Source organism: Psammomys obesus, unplaced genomic scaffold, assembly GCF_907164565.1.
Source record: "Psammomys obesus unplaced genomic scaffold, mPsaObe1.curated_primary_1811, whole genome shotgun sequence".
NCBI lineage: Eukaryota > Metazoa > Chordata > Mammalia > Rodentia > Muridae > Psammomys > Psammomys obesus.
Genome location: NW_026585690.1, coordinates 192,102 through 213,753, shown reverse-complemented (window position 1 = coordinate 213,753; position 21,652 = coordinate 192,102). Strand labels below are relative to the sequence as shown.

At 45.9% G+C, this 21,652-nt stretch overlaps 1 protein-coding gene across 7 annotated transcripts in view; it reads left to right on the top strand.

The window, feature by feature from the left end:
- Positions 1-21,652, top strand: part of Septin11 (septin 11) — an 87,647-nt gene that overhangs the window by 16,905 nt on the left and 49,090 nt on the right. The gene's annotated exons all lie outside the window — the stretch shown is intronic.

Genomic DNA, 21,652 nt, shown 5'->3' with positions numbered 1-21,652 from the left:
CAGGCTGGCCGCTGGCAGAACCCTCCTCCTGTGTCTGTCACCTGGGTGTTAGGATTATAAGCATGAGTTACCATGGCAGCAGAGATGTTTTTATTAAAGTTGAAGATGATGAGTTCTATCCTGTTACCTAGGGGTGGTTACTAGTTCATGATCTGTCTCATGTTATCTGTTCCCCAGTGTGTCTGGTCCACCTCTCTCCCTCCTCAAAGGGCCTGAGTCAATTGGAGGCACTGAAAGAGAAGTACTCGTTAATTTCCAGAGGATTTTTTGTGATTTAACAGTACAAAGTGTGTAGATGGTGAAGGCTGTGACGTGACAATGAGCGGTAACAGGTCCAAAGATGTGTGGCCATCTTTGCACTTGAACTCTTTCTCTGCTGCCACCACCAACATTACCACCGTCATTATTTCAAAAGCAAATTGAACCCCAGTGGGACAGCCACTTGTGCCAGGCCTCCCTTACCTGTCCCTATATTGAACATTGGGCTTATGCATATTTAAAGCACTGAAACTCTATTCGTATGCAATATTTATTGAATGGCAGCACTGCTGAAGCATGGAAACTCTAAAAAGAGCAAAAAGCCTGAGGGTCCTTTTTAGACAAGTCTCCTCAGAAAACTTAGCTCCAGAGAGAAGCAGCCTGGCCTGAAGTTGCACAGAGTGGGCTGTTTCTCTGTGACTCGCTGGGCTAAAGTGGCCATGCTTAGTCGCTCACCTAGGTTTTAGAAAGGTGTGACCTCTGGAGGGCAGAGACACTGTGTCCCAGATGCTTGCAGCATGGCAGACACTTTTGGGGGTAGAAGTAAGTGTTCCTACCATTGACAGACCATAACACGGTCATTTGTGAAACTGTTTCTGTGAGGTTGAGCATTTGTGCCTATTACTGGTAGAGTAATTGAGGGAAATGCTGTTTATTTAAGAAACAGTTGTAGCAAGGACCTTGGAGTCTGTGGACACAGTGAAGGAAACAGTGCCCGCTTCAAGGATATTGCAAGTGTACTTCCCCTACAGGGTAAAGCCAGGCTTGTAGCCGAGTGGGTGATGTTGATTTTAAGAGTTGATAATGATTTTCTCTTTGGGATAGGATGCAGAATATGGATATTCTAAATTTGGAGGCCTGTGCCTGGATTTCAGGATTTGGGGGGGAGATGGATTTGTGATGGGTGGGCAATCTTTTGTCATCAGAAACACTCCCAGGCCCTGGCTAAGTGGTTCTATTGATAGAAGATACTACGCCAGAGGAAGGGCCGTGTTGAAGCCGTCAGCTCTTTCTGGACCACAGCATGCCCTCAGCTGTCACAGGATGTGGCTTTCTTCTATGTCCTTATCTCCTGCAGAGCCCACCCTTTGGGTGCTCTTGCCTCTGAAATGTTTCTAGGAGATAGGGCTGGGTCTGTGTCTAAGCTCATCGTTTATTACTCCATGTTACATGCCATAGTGGACACACGGATAATACCCTGTAGGTGGTCACTCTCCATTTCTGTAGCAATGGCGACAGTCAGCCTGCAAAAAAGGAGCTGTTCTAGTTCTCAGTTCTGGAGGTCCCTGTCTGTGGTGGATTGATGGGTTTTCACTGAGGGAGCGCATCATGGAGAGCACATAGTGGGGACAAAGTTGTAATATGTCCAGGATGAAGGAGAAGAGATGGGGCTTGGATCCCACTGTCCCCTTCAAGGACAGGTCTGAAGGTTCCCCAGTGATATAAGGCCTTCTGTAGGTTCTACCTCTTAAAGTTTCTACAATGTCACAATAGCACCAAGGTGGTGTCTAAGCCTTTAACACTGATCATTTGTGGAAAGGGTTGTGGTGACATTCAAGGCTCAAATGACAGCCTACTCCATGTTTTACTGCTGCCTCCTTAATAAAGATCCCTGCCATTTTCTATGTAATAACTTCACAAAGCAAAGCTTTGCCTTATTTTACAGGAGGCCTTTGAATCTATGGTAGAGCTAAGCCCAAAGATTTAGGAATGAAGCATCATCAAATCAGCCATGCTGTCCTTTCCACGGAGAAAGCCACTAAGGCTCTTATAATAACTGTGACCTGAGGAGGCAAATGCCGCAACTATTTTCAGCAAAGAGGGCACAAGATTAGTATGAGTAGGCTTTTTAGTGTTAATTTTCTGGATTTTCACGTAGTCCAGATTTTATAACAGTCCGGATTTAAGCCAGCAGTAACACATCTTGAAAAAGAAAATACATTTGCATAATTCAAATCTAGTCCTTAGACATTACAGTTAGTAAAATGCTCAACTTAATATTACCATAACATTAATAAGAAATATTTACTTACTTTTTTAAGTAGCTCGCCTCAATGATTTATCACATGGTTTTGGTAGATACATATGATTTTTGAATTGTACAATGGATGGCATATATGCTAAGGTTGTAAAGGAGGGGCTGGAGTCGTGGCTCAGCGGTTAAGAGCACTGGCTGCTCTTGCAGAGGGCCCGGGTCTGATTCCCAGCACCCACATGGTGTCTCACAATCATCTGTAACTCCAATCTCAGGGGGATGTAGCTGACATTGCCTTCTGCCCTTCCAGGGCCCTGCACACATGGTACGCAGGCAGCACCCTTCACCAAACAGCACACACACAAGATGGAGTCAGTGAGGCATCGCCCCACCCTGCCATTATTGGAGGCAGAGAAAGTACCAGAAAGGGCAACACTCAGACTCTCCCACCACTGTCACCACACAGGCACACAGCACACTGGCTCTGAAGTGAGGGCTACCAAAGCTTAGATTCAGTGTTGGAAAAGAAAACACACATCTAGATGTGAAGTGAAATTTTCCCTTCTGAAACTTTTTGACAATGTTAAGCCCACGTGTAGTCAAGGGTGAGGGACTGCTGATGCCTCCTCCCAGGCTCTCACAAGTTCTGGGCCTTCAGGGACACACAAGCCATTGCACCTGGTTTTATGCTGGAGACAGAGCCTAGGCTCCGTCCGTGCCAGGCAGGAGTCCGACCAGCGGAGGGAGTTACATCCCAGTCCTGAGATGCCTCTTAGAATACAAGCAAATTTGAAGAACAGAAGCATGTCTTTGTGGTGTGTGCCTCGGATGTGTGTTTGTTTTAAGTAGAAATGAAACATGCTTGGACTGTAATCCGGCATCCGATCGGGGAAGAGGAATGGAGTTCATGTACAGTTGAGTACTGTGGCAATGGAGAGGGAGCCAGAGAGCGATGCTAGGGAGTGTGGGAGGTGAGCAAGTGCGTATTCTGCAAAGCATGTGCTATATATAGTGAAGGGTTGGACTTTTTTTTTTTCTTCCCAGCTAGGTCCAATGACAGTTAATGGCTGTTCCTACAGACTAAATTATTTATGAATCTGGCAAGATGATGATATAAAATGCAAGTGGATATAGGTAGAAGAAATTCTGTTGCCAAATTCCAATAAATTGTTAGTGCTGAAATCAGAAGAGGGGTAAGATGCCACCTTATCCACGGATAAGGGACGAGGAAGCTGGAAAGGCCGAGAGTTAAGCTGAGTTGTAAATGGTTCATCCTCCCTTCCAGTGGGAGGCCAGCATTTTCTGTTTGTCTTGCTTCTTCTTGTCTGTAGAAAAACATCTTGTCCATGTGCTTTTGATGACAACAAGAGTCTGGGATGAATGAGAAAGGGGGTTGTTTAGAAAGTTATTTTAAAATGTCTTCCTAGGACATTGCTTTGCTTAACATTGACTTTGCTTAACAAATTTCTGTTGTCTTTATATGGGTTTTAATACTCTCTTCTCAAAGCCTACTTTCTTACCTCTCTATGATGAAAAAAAAACACAAAACAAACACCAATTAGATCAATAGTAAAATATGGGCAATAAGCATGGGGCCGCATACCTGTAATTGTGTTTTTCAAGAGACCGAAGTAGGAGGATCACAAGATTGAGGCCCTCTTGGTTCTTGCATAATAAGAACTTTAAAACGAAGTGGCAAAATATCCTAGTAGAAGATTGAATTTCATGAAATGGTTGATATTCAGCCACCCTGCAACCGCAAAAATGGTAGTTTTTCTGAGACTCCAGATGTCAGCTTGAGTGAAAAGGCATGAACAGTATCCGGACATCTTGCTTGTAAATCCGTGTGGGGTGTTCCATGGCCTTGGGCCCCTCTGCCCCTCTAAAACACGGAACAACTGTACCACAAACATGGCACTGAGTCAAAGGCTCTCTGCATGTGTGGAGCTGTCTGTTGGCCAGGTGTTATGTTTGGCTTGACGCGGCTCCCTGGCCTTGAACGAAAGACTGCAGTTAGAGTCAGGTGCTGGAGTTCTGTCTCATTTTTCAGGCCAACAGAAGCTAGTTGGAAATGGCAGATCTCAGTGTTGGTCAAGAGCACTACAGGCCACACTGAGGTCTGCTACTCCCGGAAGTGTGGCTTGTCATTGTAACTGTTCCCTTTTGCTTTGGATTTGGGTTTGGTGGTGGTGAATTGATTGGCCCAGAGAGAGGAGCTTTTTATCTGCCAGCTTTCTAAATGGAGTCTGTTGAATATTTGTGTGGGAGACATCTTGAGTGCTTAACACTGAAAGTTATGGAAAACATGAGATGTTGTGACCTTCGAATCATATTTCAGGGCCCTCGACCAAACAAAACAAGTCTTTGACTTTAGGCATCAAGGAAATTAATAAATGCATACATGTTCAGTGTTTTTTTTTTTCTCAAGAAATTAGGGAAGCCCGCCCAAACTCAGGTCATAGGCACGAGCCAAGTTCTATCAAGTCATAAGATTTGAATGCATCGCAGCTGGATAAACAAGTGGGGTCTTCATGGCCAGAAACTTGGAAGTGAGGTTTCATTTTATTGCCTTTAGCCAAGGGGTTCTTTAGGGGATCACTCCTGACATTTCCAGGCGCTTTGATGATTCGTTAAGGTTTCAGATGCGATGGCTTTTTAAAACAGGGACTCACACTGTTGCCCAGGCTGTCCTTATGTCCTTGAACTCCTGCCCTAGCCTCGCAAGTGTGGGGATTACAGGTGTGAGCTATCATGCCTGGCTAGGATGGTTTTGTTGTTGTTGTTGGTGGTGGTGGTGGTGTGTGTGTGTGGTGGTGGTTTGGAGACAGGCCAGAAACTAGTTACACTATTGTAGCCCAGACTTCTCTTGACCTTGGAATCCTCCTGTTTCTGCCTCCCAGCTAGATTCCAGGCATAGCCTACCAGACCCAGCTTTCACAGTTCTTAAAAAAAAGCCATCCATTCTGTAACACTGTCACATAAACTGTAGAACTCAAGGGTCTTTTTGTTGGGGATAAAATGCTCCCCAAAGGAATGTCAGTTATCAGAGAGGCAGAATCTACTTTTAACCATCTTAAATTATTTCTGCAAAGATGCCCTTTCATATTCTGTTCCCTTCAGGATACATGAAGGCTCATCTCCCCGGGTGGCTTGCCCTTCTGAGCTCTGTAGGCCCAGCCTGTGCCCTGCTTCCTCATGCTTATCTGTCTTCTCATGTCAATCTTTCCTTCTTCTGCAGGTCCTCGTCCCTCTAGATGAGGCTTCTGTGCTTTCCCTCCCCCAGGCAGGGACAGGTTCACACTCTGATTTCTTGTTTAACTTGGGCTCCTGTAATTAGCTGACATCTTGTTACACTGTAGTTTTCATGTCTTACTCATTTCTCTATCTTAAACTCAGTAACAAATGGCTGGCACCAAGGAATTATTTGGTAAACGCTTCACATTTAATTGCTGTTCCAAGCTCACGTCTCTTCTTGTGAAGAGGAGTTAGGTTTGGAGGAATTGCTGTGGCATAACGTGCTTTGGAGAAGGTTCTGCAACTAAGAGTTTGACCATCTGCTCTTTCCCCTCATAGGAGCCCTCACAGCCACCACTGCTCAGGGGCAGAGAATGTATTAGCGCGGAGCATTAAGGGCTGAGAGATGAGCAAGTTTCAGTAGACTTAAGATTTTACCTTTTATTTCCATTCTTTGTTGTCTCAGCCTAACTTTTGTCAGGCCTGGGTTGAACAGACTGGTTGACGCTTCAGTGTAATTTACTCCCTGGATTCAGAAAACACCACCTTGCCTGGGTGAAGCAGCCACTGCAAATGGCATGACTAGTTAGTTCTCTTTGATGCTGTGTTTCCTGGCCTTCCCCTGGGCTTATTTTTTCCTAGTAATCGAAATTATATGTACAGCAATGAACCCTGACGCCGTTTTGTATGGAAATTAGCAGGTTGCTTTTGGGATTTTCGTTTTCGTCGTTTAATTACCTTCCAGGGAACTGCCAACACAAATAGTGAAAGTTCTAGAAATAATAGAGTCAGAGGTGGTTATTAGCAGATGCCTGTGATCTTTAGAACTGGGAACCACAGGCTTCATGGGAAGAATGCTTTTCGCATTTTACATGCATAAGTATCATATGCGTGTCTTATACACACATCAGGGCCCGTCATGAGTGGCACTGAGTTGGTAGAGAGCACTGTTTACTTTTGAATTGCTTACTGCTGGGTGAGACTCCTTGGCGCTGTGCAGTATCTCAGTTGAGAAAACAGCAAACCTCCAGCACGCAGTTGTTACCCGCATCTCACAGTTAAAGGTAAAGAGACCTACAAGAAACAACGCCAGGCCGTTCAACTCAAAAGTAGCAGAGGTGGCGTTTGTATGTCAGTACTGTGACACTGTCCATGCTGCTGCTGCTGCTACTTCCTCTTCCTCCTCCTCTTTTTCCTCTTCTTCTTCCTTCTCTTTCTCTTCTTCCTTCTCCTTCTCCTCCTCCTCTTCTTCAATATGAGTTACATAGAGTTTTTAAGCCTGTGCATCATTTAAAATATTAAGTTTAGATACCAGATTCCAGAATAACGTGTCTGTCTCCGAGTGTATTGGTATAAGAAAACATTGGTTATTTAAAAAATTTGCATCCTTTGCATGTTTCTCTGGAACGGAGTGTTGGGCTGACATAGTGAAGGGCCTGCTGTGACCCTTGAATTTATATAGGGGCAGTGCCATCGTTAGGAATAGGCCAGGCCTTTTATGAGCCTCATAACATGGTAGCATTCACTTGGGAAAGTGGGCAAGAGAAACCCCTTGAAAATGAGCACAACTCGGGAGACAGTCATTGATGCACTGGGCATTGAAAGCAGACCAAGCAAGCAAGAAGGTCCTGCTGTGAGGTACCAGGTACATCCCTCCCCGCAAAGTAAAGAGTTATGCTGAGCTAGCAGCCTGTGTGATCTACCTACCTGACTGAACCAAGCCTGAGGACCTGAGCACAGACCTCCCCAGCACCATACAATAAAAGGGCCCACCCCACTGCTTGGGAGGCGGAGTCGGAAGGCTATCCTGAGCTCCTTGACCAGCCACCTGAGCTGAAGAGTTGAGCTCCGGATTTAACTTACCTCAAAAAGTGCGATAGTCGGTGATGGAGGGAAACACCAGTGTTGACCCCCAGCCCCCATGTGCTCACAGACTCGTGCCTGCGTGCATATGTGAATGCACTTATGTGAGCACGGACATGGACCATACACAGTGCACAGTAGAAAAGAGGAAGGGCAAGATTCCTGACTAAACTGTGTCATATGGAAGGCGCGCTGTGTGTGGTTGACATTGGTGCTTTGGTCCTACCCATCCCTCATAGTTTTCAGGTTAAGCAAGATGTGGCCCGTTCCCCTTCCCCAGGTGGCTGTGATCCCCGATTCCTACACGTCAGTGGTTAGACTGGGCATTTGTTTGTTTGTGAATAACTTGTTTCTATCCGTACCTCCCCCAAGCTCCACCACTCTTTGTCTGTTGACACTCAGCCTTTGTTAAGTCTGTCTCCTTTTCATCCATATCCCTTTACTTTTGTCTCTGGTGGCTTACATAGAGCCCGAAAGCACGCTGTCTTTTTCTCTTTGGCTTGTACTTTTGCTATCTTTTTGGAATCTAGTTCACTTTTTACTGGTCTGTTTAATTATACTTAGCTGTCTCAGCGACTGTTAAGAACCAAGTATTCATTGACAGAAGTTCAAATCAACAATTTAAACATAATGAACTCATTTTGTATCCTTAAAAAAACAAAAACAAACAAACAAACAAACAAACCAACCAAGTATTTGTTCAGGTGAGAGGTGCCCTGAACTAGTAAATTAAGAACAAGTCAAAGAGGCCAGGAAGGGAAGAGCATGGATCTCAGGACATGAAAGGAGGAGGCCCCAGAACCCAGCCAGTCTACAGCAGGCAGGCATTTGAGCTCTGTAATTTAAAGAAACTTTTACTAGATAATTAGCATGTAACTCATAATTAGCTGTTGGGTCTAGGCTGAGCTGAATGGAAGGCAGCAAGAGGGTCTTTCAAACCCTTAAAGTTAGGTATTTGTGGTAGAGAGTGCCTCTGAGCTCCTCTCGCTTGGTTTATGGATGGAAATGCCGGCATCGGTAGCAGTGCTGATACTGGGCCTGCCCCTGCAGCACACAAGCTGTCTGGGTGCAGCCTCAATCCCAGGGTTTCTCAGCCTGTGCATCACAACCCCTCTGGGTGTCTAATCATCCTTTCATAGGGGTTGCCTAAGACCATATGAAAACACAGATATTAACATTACAATTCATAACAGCAGCAAAGTTACAGTTGTGAAATGGAAACAAAAGAATCTTACGGTTGGGGGGTCACAACAACACGAGGAACCACAATATCCTGTATTAAAGGGTCACCGCATTAGGAAGGTTGAGAGCCACTGATCGCCATCTCATTTGTCCAGCAGCCCCTGTGCACTGCCATCAGGAGAAAAGCCCACAAAAGGTCAGTAACTTGCCTGTTGGGCAAACAAATGTTCCCAGGCTTTAAACTCAGTTTGTTTGTTTGCTTTTTTTTTTTTTTTTTAAATAAACAAGGAAACAAATGTACAGATGTAGATTTGGGTTTTGTTACGTTCTTGTTTGTTGTTGCTACTCTGAGCCAGCATTTTTTACTATGTAGCCCGGGCTGGTCTGGAACTTACTTTGGGGACACAAAGGCAATTTCGAACTCACAGAGCTCTGCCTTTTGAGTGCAGGGATCAAAGGCATGTGCCCCATCCCTGACCAATTGTTGAATGTTTTTAAAATAAAAATGATAGAGAGTCTTCTCAGAGGGAAAATACCTCAGCCTGGAAGTACTCAGCTCCCTTCAGAAAGTGGCGTAGTATTTGTCCAGGGCCTCTGTGTAGCCTTGAGTGCTTTGTTTGAGATAGAACCTTAGGCTGGACTTAGACTGGTGATCTTTCTGGTGAACTGATGCTTTAAAGCTTCTTTTTGTGCATGAAGACATCTTTGTGGCTTCTAAAGAAGCATTGCTTGTTTGAGCCCCAGATGATGGCCGTGGCTTTCTGCCTGCTGTTTTCACCAGTTTTTTGCTTTTTTTTTTTAAATAAAAAAAGTTGGTTATTTTTTTACTGTCACTCATTTTTTTTTTTATTGCTAAGTTTGTGGAATACTTATCAGTTTTATTAGTAATTTCAAGACATTAAATTTTACTTATTTATTTTTGACACCTGACTTCCGTTAGCTGACGTAGCTGAGGGTGGTGTGACAACCTCTGGTTTTCCTGCTTCCCCTTCCTCAGTGCTGGATTACAGGTGTAGATCACCGGAACTCATTCTTTCTTTAACTATTTTGGTTAGGATACCGAGTAGTGGGTTTCACGATGGCATTTGCTTGCATACAGACATCCTTATTCAATAAACGATTATGCTTGTTATTAATATTGTTATTTGCCTCTCTCTTCTGCCTTTATATCACATCTATTCTATGATCCTGTCTTGTTCGCCTTTCCCTTGCCTTTAAGCTGCTGCTTCCTCCTTTCATAGTTCACTGTGTGTGTGTGTGTGTGTGTGTGTGTGTGTGTGTGTGTGTGAATTTAAATCCAGATTCTGCTTGAGAAATGTGGTTATTTCTGAGCCAGGATGGTTTCCCTTTCTCATTGTTCTTGCTCACTCAGATGTCCTCTCACTTAAGTGTGGCCCATCAGGACCTTTTCCCTTTGTAAGTTTTCTATCCAGCGGGTCGGTGTGAGGATAAAAATACCCAGGATGCCTTGCATTGGCTTTCTGTCCTGCCCCTTTCTCTTCCTACTTAATACTTCCACTCAGCCCATGCTGTTGACTGGTCAGACAGACACTGAGCACTGACACTCTGCCAATGCCCGTGTGAGCTGCTGTTGGGGCAAGTGAATGCCCCTTGGGATCCGTTGTTCAGGGTTTTATAGTGTGCGGGTGCAGGGAGGACTTTGAAAGAATTCAGTCCCCCAGTTCTTTTCTTGTGCAGAGAAGGAAGCCGAGACCCAGGAGAATAAATGACCTGCTTACGGCCCACAGACCCAGAACTGAGCCAAATCCCCTGGACTTGCTTACGCTAGAAATTCAAGGACAGTTAGAAGGAAGGCGTTCTAGATAGTTTGGAGGCAAATTTTTCTTGCTGTCACTGATCCTGTTCGGGGCTCCTGGTCAGTGTCTGTGTTGTGGAGCTGGCAGCAAACGGGATGGGTCGGATGTACCTCACGTTCTCAGTGCAGTTGAATGCTCATGGGGAGCCTGTCTTGCAAGCCCTTGTAAGGGCTGTGTAACGCAGCCTGGGTAAATTGGGTGGCTGGAGCCGCCCCCCCTCCACCTAGGCAGCAAAGGGCACCGAACACCTTACAGACAGTACAAGGCATGTTTGTGAGCATTCTGCCATCCAGAGGGTGTGCTGTGACAGCATTAGCTTGGAACATTTTTGGTTAGTTGGTAAACTTTATGCTGAAACAAAGCCTTTCTTTTAGCCATTCCCAGGGCTTCTTGTTGCAACTTTAGTCTGCTGTCACTGAATTCATTTAAAGTAACAATAATAAACTTATTACACATTGACATAAATAACACTGTTCTATGAAAAAAAGAAAACAGCTTTTTTTTCAAACTAAGATCGTAGAATTGATTAATAACGTCACATTTTTGTAAATCTTTTCCATGGCCTGTTTAGTGGAGGACAGCTGGTCTTTGGATCCATTTACAATTGGCTCTAACGAAGTGTGCTGTTTTTGCCGAAGTACATGGAGCTACAGCCCCCCAATGGATGTGAGGCTGGGTGATTGCAGCCCGCTTGGGTTTCAGTGATGTAGGGGATTGAACTCAGGGTCCCACACATGGTAGGCAAGATCTCTACAACTCGGCCATACCTGCTAGGCTCCTGGCTTGGAAACATTTGAACTCTTACAGCCCTGAAATGTTCCCCAGGGATCTTCTGACTGCTTGTGGACAGACACTCAGGAAGTAACCCCAGCCTCTGTGTTCCCCTGCAGTTTGCTCTAGGTGGGGGAGGCCCTACATCTCCCAAAGGATGACTTGAAGATGGAGGTGCACATCGTGTGATTTCCAGGTTAGCACTTCTGGTGACTGCAGGCTGAGAGTGGCCTGTAAAATAACACTATTAAGAAAAACAAAATGGTGGCTTTCTTTTTTTTCTTTCTCTCTAGCACTTTAAAAGATGTATATGTTTGTTTGTATATTGAAGCAGGGTTTTACTTAGTTCTGGCTGTCCTGGAAATCATTATATCGTCCTGTCTGGCCTTGAACTCACAGAGATCCACCTGCTCCTGCCTCCCAAGTTCTGGGATTAAAGACACACATCACCACGCCTGGCATGATATGTCTTTTATTTATGTGTATGTGTGTGTAGCCTGAGTGAGTTTATGTGTACCACATAAGTGCAAGAGCCGACAAAGGCCAGAAGAGATTGTTGTTAGATCTCCTGAACTAGAGTTTGAGAGGCCATTTGGATGCTGGGAACCAAACCTGGGTCCTCTGCAAGAGCAGCAAGTACTCAAACTCTCAGCCATCTTTCCAGCTCCACTTTTGGCTTTTGGAGGCAAGGTCTCCTGTAGCCCATGCAAAGTAACATTGTAAAAACAAAACAAAACAAAACATGGTTTTATGTACTGATTTCATATATGGAGACAGCATCTCCTTTACACCGTGAAAGTGGCAACAAAAGAACAAAGTACAATTTTCTTCCTTTCTTTCCTCCCATCCCTCTTATGGATGATGAGACTAAAGGCCAGAGGGGTGGTAGTCAATTCTTTAGAGTAGACTGCATCTCGGAGGTGGGTGCTTTGCTGCTGTACGTATGTGAGGTCCTGGATTCAGTCTGCAGTATTGTGCACACAATGGTGTGCATAGTGGTGGTGAAAAAATGGTGATGATGTGACTGCGCAGGGAAGCATTGGGAAGGCTTCAGGGATGCTCAGTCATGGAGCGCAGTGGTGGACGCAGCTTTGGTCTTGTGCCTGTTTGTCTTGAGGTATGTCCAGTTCCATCATGTGGGATGAGGTAGAGGGAAGAGTACAGTATCTAAGGGAAGAGTGTTTGGTGGCAGAGGAATTTAAAGTGTAGGAAAAGGCTCAAGAGAACACAACCGCTGATTTTCATCAGCGAGCGAGTATGATGTTACACAATATGAGGTTTGAAATTTATGTAAGCTTGGTTTTCAAATGGGTTTCCATTTGTTGTACTGCACTCAGTGCCTAAGTAGAGTACACCTGGCTGCGGTTTCCAAGGCCTGGGCACACTGTCGTAAGTGTCCTGGAGATCTCTGGATGATCAGCACACTGGGTGTTGGTATTGGTGCCATAGTGGCTGGTGACTCCCACTTTGTTCCCAATCATGAGCTGCAGAAAAGTGCACGTCAAAGAATGTGAGTGAAATTAAAATGCCCCCAGAAATGGGAGTCTAAGTAAATAAATTAGCAACTGAAACAACTTGAGTGAAATTTCACCAAGAGCAGGCTAGCCCATGCTGCAGGAACATAAATGTTAGTCAATGAGGGTAAAATATTACTTGTTACTAAAAACATTTTTTAAATAAATTTTAAATTTATTATTTTGTGTGTGTATATATATTATTGTGTGTGTATATATATATATATATATATATATATATATATATATATATATATATACACACGTTGTGCTTGATCGGAGAACACACGTGTAATCTAGGACAACTTTGTGGAGTTGGTTCTTTCCATCTTTACGTAGTCCATTGAACACAGGCACCAGGGTTTTGTGGCAAGTGCCTTTATCCACTGAGCCATCAGGCCAGCTCTATAGGTTTGTTTTTTACATAAGCTCAGAATCGTATAATAGTGGTCCATCAGCAAACCTGTGTGCTCGTGCGTGCGTGCGTGTGCGTGCGTGTGTGTGTGTGTGTGTGTGTGTGTGTCTAATTTTAAATAGTGAACAGCCTTCACTTTCTTCTGACAGGATGTGGGGATGAATCTGGACCAGGCTTCTTTCCCCCAAAGGCTCATCCTTTCTTTCTGTAGTATTAACTTGATGAGGTGGGAGCTGGGACTATGGAGAACAGCTGTTCTCCCTCACTGCCCAGGGGGTTTGGCCGCAGCTGTTGTGTTGTTCCTCCAGGAGGAGGCCTGTTAGAAGCGGAGGAGGAAGTGATAGGAATTTCCGTGCTCGGGCATGTGGTTTGCATCAGTTAGGACTGTTTACTGCATCCCGCCTTCTTCTGCCATTGCTTGTTCCTGACTCACTGAAGTGAAGAGAGGACTGTGGTGATCTGACATGAGTGAGAGTAAGAGTTGCTGCAGGCTGCTCAGAATCAGCGCTGACCCGTCATCTTTAGATTAGAATTTTTACTCCTTTTTTGGTTTTGATTGTTATTGGAGATCGGGCTATGTGGCACCCAGGTTGGCCTTGAACTCACATTCCTCTGGCCTCAGCTTCTGGAGGCCTGGAATTGTATGCATGTGCTATCATCCCGGCCCAAGTTTTCTGCTCTTTTGAGTGAGAATCGTAAGGAATCTGTTCTGGCAGCAGCTGTGGACTCCTCCTCTCGGGTCCTTCTCGCTTTTCCTGCCTGCTGTGACCCTGCCCATTAGCTTCCATTGTTCTCTCCATATAAGCCCCCACATGGTGGCCTGGGGTCTGTGCATTATGACAGAGAAGCTTTGCAGTTCCCATCTCAGGAGATAGTGTGACACCCCCTGTGGGGCTTTGGGTACCCTACTATGGTCAGCATATATTCATGTTGCTGCTGTGTATAAAAGGCTACCAAGAACTAGCTTTATGGACTCCCCAGGACTGCTAATACCATGGCGACAAGGACCTTTGCTGCGGCCTGCTTGTCACTGAATCCTTACAACTGGTGGGGGCTAAGCATTGGAAGAGTCCACACGGAAGAAAGCAGCTAGGACATCTCAGTTTTTTTCCACTTCTCAAAGCCCCATTTAAACTCGACCTCCATCAAACATACTGTTCATCCCCTTTCTGCATTGCTACTCAGTTACCTTTGTTTTTTTTTGGGGGGGGGGCAGGTCATATAGACCTTACAACAATTCAGTCTCTGCCTTCACTCTCTGTAAACATACAGCCCTCTTTACAGATGGTTTGTAGTATAGTAGGTAAAGTTCAAAGTAAGATGACTAAGAAACAATAGATTCCTGCTCTAAAAAGGAACAATCTTCTGGCTGAGCGATGCTGGCGCACACCTTTGATCCCAGCGCTGGGGAGGCGGAGGCAAGCCGATCTCTGTGAGTTTGAGGTCAGCCTGATCTACAGCTGCGCAGGAGTTGACATGTGGGGTGGTGCAGAAGTGGGTAGCCTTTGAGAAGATTGGGTTTTAATCGTGCAGGATAAGGTAGGAGTGCGGTAGGCCTGGAATCTGGTAGAACCGGTTTAAGCTCCGGCTGTGGTGTTTAATGAGTTCGGTTTCCCCATCTGTGAAAAGGCACCAAAACCATCTGCAACACAGGGTTCCGGATCGGGATTTTCTTAAGGGCTGGATCTGGTGCTCCCCCTGAGCTGTTAGGTACTGTTCCTTGGAGGTGTTCTGGTGTGGCAGCCTCAAGGATCCCATTCGCTTTTGCTAGTGCACGTAAGTTCTGGCTCAGTAGGTAGTGGCGTATGGCTTTCTGTTGGTCGTTTAAGGGGAGTGGGACCCTCTATGTTTGCTTCTTTGGGTGGTTTAAAAAAAAACGTGGTAGAACTTGGGGCTGGAAAGATGGCTCAGCTGGCTGCTCTTAAAGAAAACTGGGGTTCAGGTCCCACCACCCACATGGCAGTTCAGTCATCCATAACTCCGTTTCCAGGGGAGCCAGCAACCTCTGTGGTCTCTTTGAGAACCAGGCACACATGAGGCATGTGAGTGTGTGTGAGCACACACACACACAAACACACACACACACACACACACACACACACACACACACGCATGTACACACAGGCAAATGCTCATACTCATAATAGTTTTTTTTTTTTTTTTTAAATCCTTTTTAGAAAGTGGAGAAACTCAAGCCAGCTCTTTGGCACACGCCTTTAATCTCAGCACTCAGGGAGGCAGAGGCAGGCGGATCTAAGTAGAGGGCCTCATTTGTTCCTTTCTGAGTGTTCCAGTCTCTCGATAGAGCTTCTTTTGGCACTGAACTTATTTCCTTGTTCTTTCCCATCCTGGTGTCAGAGTAGTAGATAAGACAGCTTTATTGCTGCTTTACCATCCCTGGTGACTGAGGCCTTACCAGTTTCTCTGTCCAGACACATCTGGTTTTATGATCCTCAGGTGTCTGTGAATATAGGCCCATCTCCATGTCTCACGGATTAGTATGTGGTTCGAGTGGGCAGGGTCGGAGGGAGAAGGATCCTGGGACACGCTGCCAAGCCTTGTTTCCAGGCCTTGTGGTTGCAGCTGCCGCATTGTGCTAACCCTGCTCCTGGTCACAAATGTGTGCTTTAGGCACGGTTGTGGCAAAAGAGGTTTTTAATGGTGGTGCTGTGGAGCTGGGGCTATGGGAATATCGGCACTTTGATACTGCCCGCGTGGACAAGGATTTATTTAAGGCTTGGACTTTCCTCAAATTCAGATGACGGCTAGGGTAGTTATTTTTGTCAGTGTTAATTGTCGATTACTCCCCTGCTTGCCTTTCGAGTTCACTGCTTGGATAATAGTTATTCTGATAAAACCACTTGGCATAGGGAGTGTTTAATGGCAGCTACTTGGACCAGTGCCCAAGCCTCATGCTAATTCTGGTCTTTTGTTCACCTTGAGTTAGCTAACTGGCTAACTTCTCACTTTCCAGTCTCCTCAGAGTATATAGATTATAGCAAGGGTCTCCTGCTGAGCTGTATAATCTTGAGGGTTTTGATTTCAGTGTGATCCTTCTCTGTAATCACGTTATCAGAGGCCAGCAGAAATAGTCCCCATCATAGAGCCTCTGACTTCTAATCAATTAACTTGAGCATTGCAGGGGAACTAGATGCCATCTCATTCACTGAGCACCTGGGTGCTTTGTGTACTAACCTGCTTGGAGTTGGAAGCCACGCTGTCACATATTTTTGAGAGCTGATGGGGTTTTTTATAGAATTATTGTCAGTAGAGGAGAGTTTCCTCATGTTCTGCTCGGATCCTCTGTGGTTATTCAGGCACATGAACCTGATTATAATGGGAAAAAAAAAAAAAAGCCTGTAAGTTCAGCTGACAATGGAGGGCGGAGGGGACTGTGGGAACATTCTTGTAATGCAAGCAGGCAGCCTGGGAAAAGGGGCTTGTTTTCCCTTAGGCGATCAAGACAAGAAAGCCAGCATTTAAAACACCCGGTGACAGGACACTTTGAAAATACAGGGTAGCCTCACGGGTCTGCATGGAGATGCACTGGAGGAGAGACCCCTAATGCAGCTTGCTCTCCCAATCAGACGGAGGTTTCCCAGATGCGCACTTACTTAGCCTTGCAAGGTAGAAACTTTTTCCTCCTGCTCCCGAGAGCGCTGATTCTGTAGGGCCATTTCTTTTGATTTTTTGAAAAGCAGATAAGAAACGGAACCCTTCCACATGTCTAGAAGGACAGGGGTGATAGCTGTGACAGGTAGAAGAACACTGCCACTCTGTCAGGCTCTCCTCGCCGTGCTCCTGCCCTGAGAAAGTTTGCATCAAATAGCAAACTATTTGGATGGTTGCCTGGCCTGGCAATGTGGCCTAGAGCCTTGGCTAGGAGACAGCTCTATACTTGAGAGTCCTTGTTCCACTGGAGAGATCGGAAGATAAGTTCATAGCTCGCTGGGTGGGAGAAGAAGCTCTTCCCATATGCCTGCTCACTGGTTGTTTGTGGATCTCTCCACGAAACGCAAGAGCGTGTGGTGGCAGGTTGGGGGGTGTGTAAAGGCCCACTTCTTGGGTGTGCCTTCGTGACGTTGTATTCCAAGAAGCATTTCGAAATTTAAACCATGAAGCTGCTTTCTAGTCCTAGAGCCCATGGTGGTTCTCCTTTTCCAGTTCATTCTTCCTGTGCCTTTGGAGTTCCTTCTTTTCTTGCTGTCTTCATGGTCAGATTCAGAGATGGACCCTGGTACTTTTACACCTACCTGCCCCCGCCATACACGCACACAGCTTTAGAGAAGGCTTCACCTGTTTTCTCCTGTCTCCAGAGGTTGCCGGTCTGTGTTCACTAATCTCCAATCATTTTCTGCAACCAGTCACAGCTGACCTTCTGTAAGGGAGGCCTTGGCTGTGCGAACTTCCATCACCCAGCCCAGTAACCTTTGTACTATATTTCATCATGAAACACTTGGAAGTCATCTTCTCTTTTATCTTTTATCTGACTTATCTTCTGAGTAATCACTCAGTCCCCAGGATTCCTGTCACATGACCAGCACCTAGCTATTGCAAAGTTCCCTTTTGCCAGATTCTTCCACAAGGAGAAAAACTCCAGGAAGTCGGTCATTGGCCATTAGGAGTGCCAGTGTAAATGAGAGGAGGGACACCATGCTGACCTGGAGCCATCTAGTTTGAAATGCGGTTAATAATGCCCCCCCCCCGACTCTTAGTTGTAGTCTTTTCTGAGGTGAGGAAATAATATTCTTGGTTATGCCCTATCCTAATGCTGTATTCTCAGGTTGACAGAACCCTGAGGTGGCCGCACCCCAAGCTGCCTGGTACACACATAAACATTTGGTTTGTCTCCCGGGGCTGGTCACCGTGGAGGGTGGGAACAGGTTTAGTAATGAGGAAGCTCAGTTAAAAGTCGGGGAGTCTCATGGCTGGCTTGGCTGTTCCTTATAAGGGACTACACTCTTCCTGATGGAGGAGACCCCAAATGAGAGAGGCACTCAAGGGGACTTTCCATTACTGGCTCTGAGGTGAGTAAGTTACACGGCTGGGAACTATTGTGACCTTTGGAGCTAAGCTTATCCTCCAGCAGCCAACAAAGAGAGGCAGTCTTTAGTCACCTAGCTTCAAGGAACTGAATCTTTTCAACCACCCGAATGCTTGTTTGTAGACTTTGCCCTAGGACCTCTGGTCTCAGCTTGGCTCAGGTCAGCTCAGCTCAGCCAGCTTGTGGTGCCAGACTTGAGTTCTCCTGAGCAGAGACCCCCCAGCCCCATGACCCTGACTCATGACCTATAAAATGAAGAAAGCTAAAGGAGTGTTCCAAGTTTCTAAGTTTCTGATAATGTGTTATGTGGCTATTGGAATAAATATACACCCCGAATTTATGTGAGCAACCTCTCTGTTCTAATCATGGTAGTGTTTCATCACTACCAGGTTGAGACATCATGAAAGCTCTTATAGGAGCTTGTGAATTCAGACTGTAATCATTGAGTGGTGTTTGTAGGGTAAGGTCAGATGTTCATTTGTGTGATCCTTCCTTCCTTCCTCCCTCCCTCCCTCCTTTCTTTTTTTTTTTGTTGTTTGTTTTTGTTTTTTCCAGGCAGGTTTCTCTGTAGCTCTGGCTGTCCTGAACTCCCTCTGTAGACCAGGCTGGCCTTGAGCTCATAGAGATCTGCCTGCCTCTGCCTCCTCAGGGCTTTGATCAAAGATGTTGGGCCACCACTCCCAGCTTTGTGTGTTTGTTTCTTAAGAGCATATTTACTATGCCCTGAGATATTTTGGGTGTAGACCTTCCGATTTCGGGTGCTATGGGTATGTCAGGGTTGACTAGGCCAGCTTCACGTAAGGAACTGCCTAGGGAGGAGAAAATGGCCAGGTTGTGAGTGGAGACAGACCCTGGTGCTTCTACATCCCCCTGCCTTAGAGCAGGCTTCACTTTTTTTCCCCTGTCTTCAGAGATTGCCGTTCTCTGTTCATTACTGTGACCAAAGCCCCTCCCCACACCTCTTCCCCCTCACCTTTTCAGAAAGGGACAGAAATAAACGGTGTCTTTGAAAAAGGAAGTGCTAATTTATGTCCGGTGATAGAAATGATGGCACAAGGAAGGAAATGTCCCATCCACGCCTTATTATTTGCTGATTAATGCATTCGGTGAATAGAATAGATGAACTAAGCCACAGTGTTTTTGAAACAGGAAGTAGCGGGGAATGGATTCATGAACATGAGGAATAGAACGACGCTTAGAAAGTTGAGGGGGAAGACTTCCATCGGACTCCAGCTTCATAATTCTCTCGATGGTGAATTCACCCATGTTTTAAGAAAGCTTGTCTGAAAGGCACAATCTGTCATAAGGCAGAGCAGGAAGGACCAGTGTGATCCCCTTGAGGGTCTAAATAGCAGTTGTGTAGTAGGCACCTTTTAAGGCTTAGATGGAGTTGGGTAGTTCCACCGGAAAGCCTGAGGGGTCTGAAATGATGGATGCTCCATGCATTAGCTCATGACCGTGATGGGGGGATGGGACAGCTGCAGCATCTGCCCGAACCCATTGTGCCTGTTTGCTTCCCTCCCACCCTCCTTCCTCAGAGCACTGTAAAATGTGTAAGCATTCCTGGAATGCCCACATGGACCCTGTCATTCCCAAACCCAGGTCTTCGCCCTGGTCAGGGTCGAGGCTCTTGCCTGCGCTAGTCATCCAGACTCCAGTAGAAAAGGCTGTGGTCTCTGGAAATGTAAGAAATGGCCTTTTGTTGCTGTCAGTTCTTGGCTTCCAGCTAGCTTGGGTCTCTTGAGTTTAAACAGACTTTTTGAAAAACATTTCTGCAGGGAAGATTTTGCTCCCACTTCTATGTTTTTTGGGTCATCACGCTCAGCGTTTATTTGTCCTTGGGCTAGTTTATTGATGCTTCCCCATCTTGGATCTGGGATTAGAAGCCACAGGTTGGGCTCGGTATGCTTCAGTAGTGGTTTTTGTTGTTGTTTTTTGTTTTTCTAATTGGTATCTGAAAAATCTAATTTTGGATGGGCTGAAGGTAAAATGCGGCCAGGGCCGAGGAAAGGTGAATATTCATCTTTTTCTCTGAAGGTAGGGTGTACAGAAGGCAGAAAGAACTGGAGATCAGCGCAGTGTTTGCAGGCCCTTTATATGGGGCTTTACCAGCAACCCATCTGACCTTTTAACCAGTCCGTGTGTGGTGAAGGGTAAGTCTCAGCCCAGGGCATTGGTTCTCCAAAGCTCTGCCTCTGTGTCCCTAGCCCTGTGCTGTACCCAGGTTCTCAGCTGAGAGACGAGAACTACCACACCGGAGGCAGGCTGTGGTGCGGTCTGGTTGGAGAGGGTTAGGAAAAGGCAACCCGCCTGCAAATGCTTGGCTTTCCAGGTGTAGAAATAGAAACTAGGCTGGTAGATTGGCGCTGTTGTCAGTGAGAGAGCAAGTGTGGCAGAGGGAGAGGTATGGCGGGGCAGTAATATGAGAGTTGTTACCTTTGGCCACAGATGGGAAAGCTAGCTTGGTGGGAGGGCGTAAGACCCCACTGATGCTGTCAGAGCATAGGGCAAGTTCTGAAAGGGTCCAAATGTGGACTCTTTGTCTTTTTCTACAAGACCTATAGCTTTGTACAGATTTTATCAGAAGCCAAAATCTAGAAAAACATAGTTAGTTGCTTTCCTGAAAATCTTTTAAAGGGAAAAGTTACTTAGAAGTAGCGCCTGGAATTGGGGCCGTTGTTCAGAGCATTTTTGGGTGTCTCCAGGGCTAGTGTTTACCACTGATGCGCCTGCTCTGTGACCTGGGAACTGGCCCTGGACACCCCTTTTCTCAGTTCCAACTTGCCCTCTTCTCTCTGGCTCTGTTCTGCTTTGTGTGTGTGCATGTTTCCCTGGGGGTTTTCTTGGCTCCAGCCTCTGGATTTCATGGTATAGATGACAAACAGACTTGCAAATGTTGTCGGAATCCTCCTTAAAGAATGTGACCCTCGCTGGCAGTGAAATGCTTGAAATGTTTCATAGTTCGAAAGCCACTCCAGCAATGATTTGTGCGGTTGTGCTTTAAGCTTGTGATTCACATTCCTCTGCTCTCCCTTTGCTTTGGGAACTGAGGGCAGTCCTCATCCTCTTTACACCAATCTTCTCTTTAAAGAGAGCCTGAGGCCAATTCAGTTCTTTCTAGATTATAGTTGGTAAGGCTGTGTGTTCACAGAAATGATCAGTTGGAGTACTTGGAGGAAACGTAGCTCTCGGGCAGTTTGTGGGGTCAGGATTTCTTCAGGTGCTGGGAGGCACCTTAGTCAGACTTTGCCCGAGAATCTGCATTTTCCTCTTCAGCTGGGTGGCAGCTGTGCTCCTGAAACAGGATCATCCAACAGAAACTCACTAAAATGAAAAGCATCCCTCCTCTTCCACACAGGCATGCCTTCCTGGGGAGGAGAGGCAGCAAAGGGCATGTGCCTGCTCTTTCTCTCATGCTGTCCTATGGGTCTATCTGTGCTTCCCTTGAAGTTGTACCTGGAGTCAGTCATTTCTGCCTCCTCCCATCATACACTGCAAAGACTCCCAGTTTTCACTGAGATATATATATATCTATCTCCTAAAGTATGTAGCCTGCATTTGACTCCACGGGAGGTAACT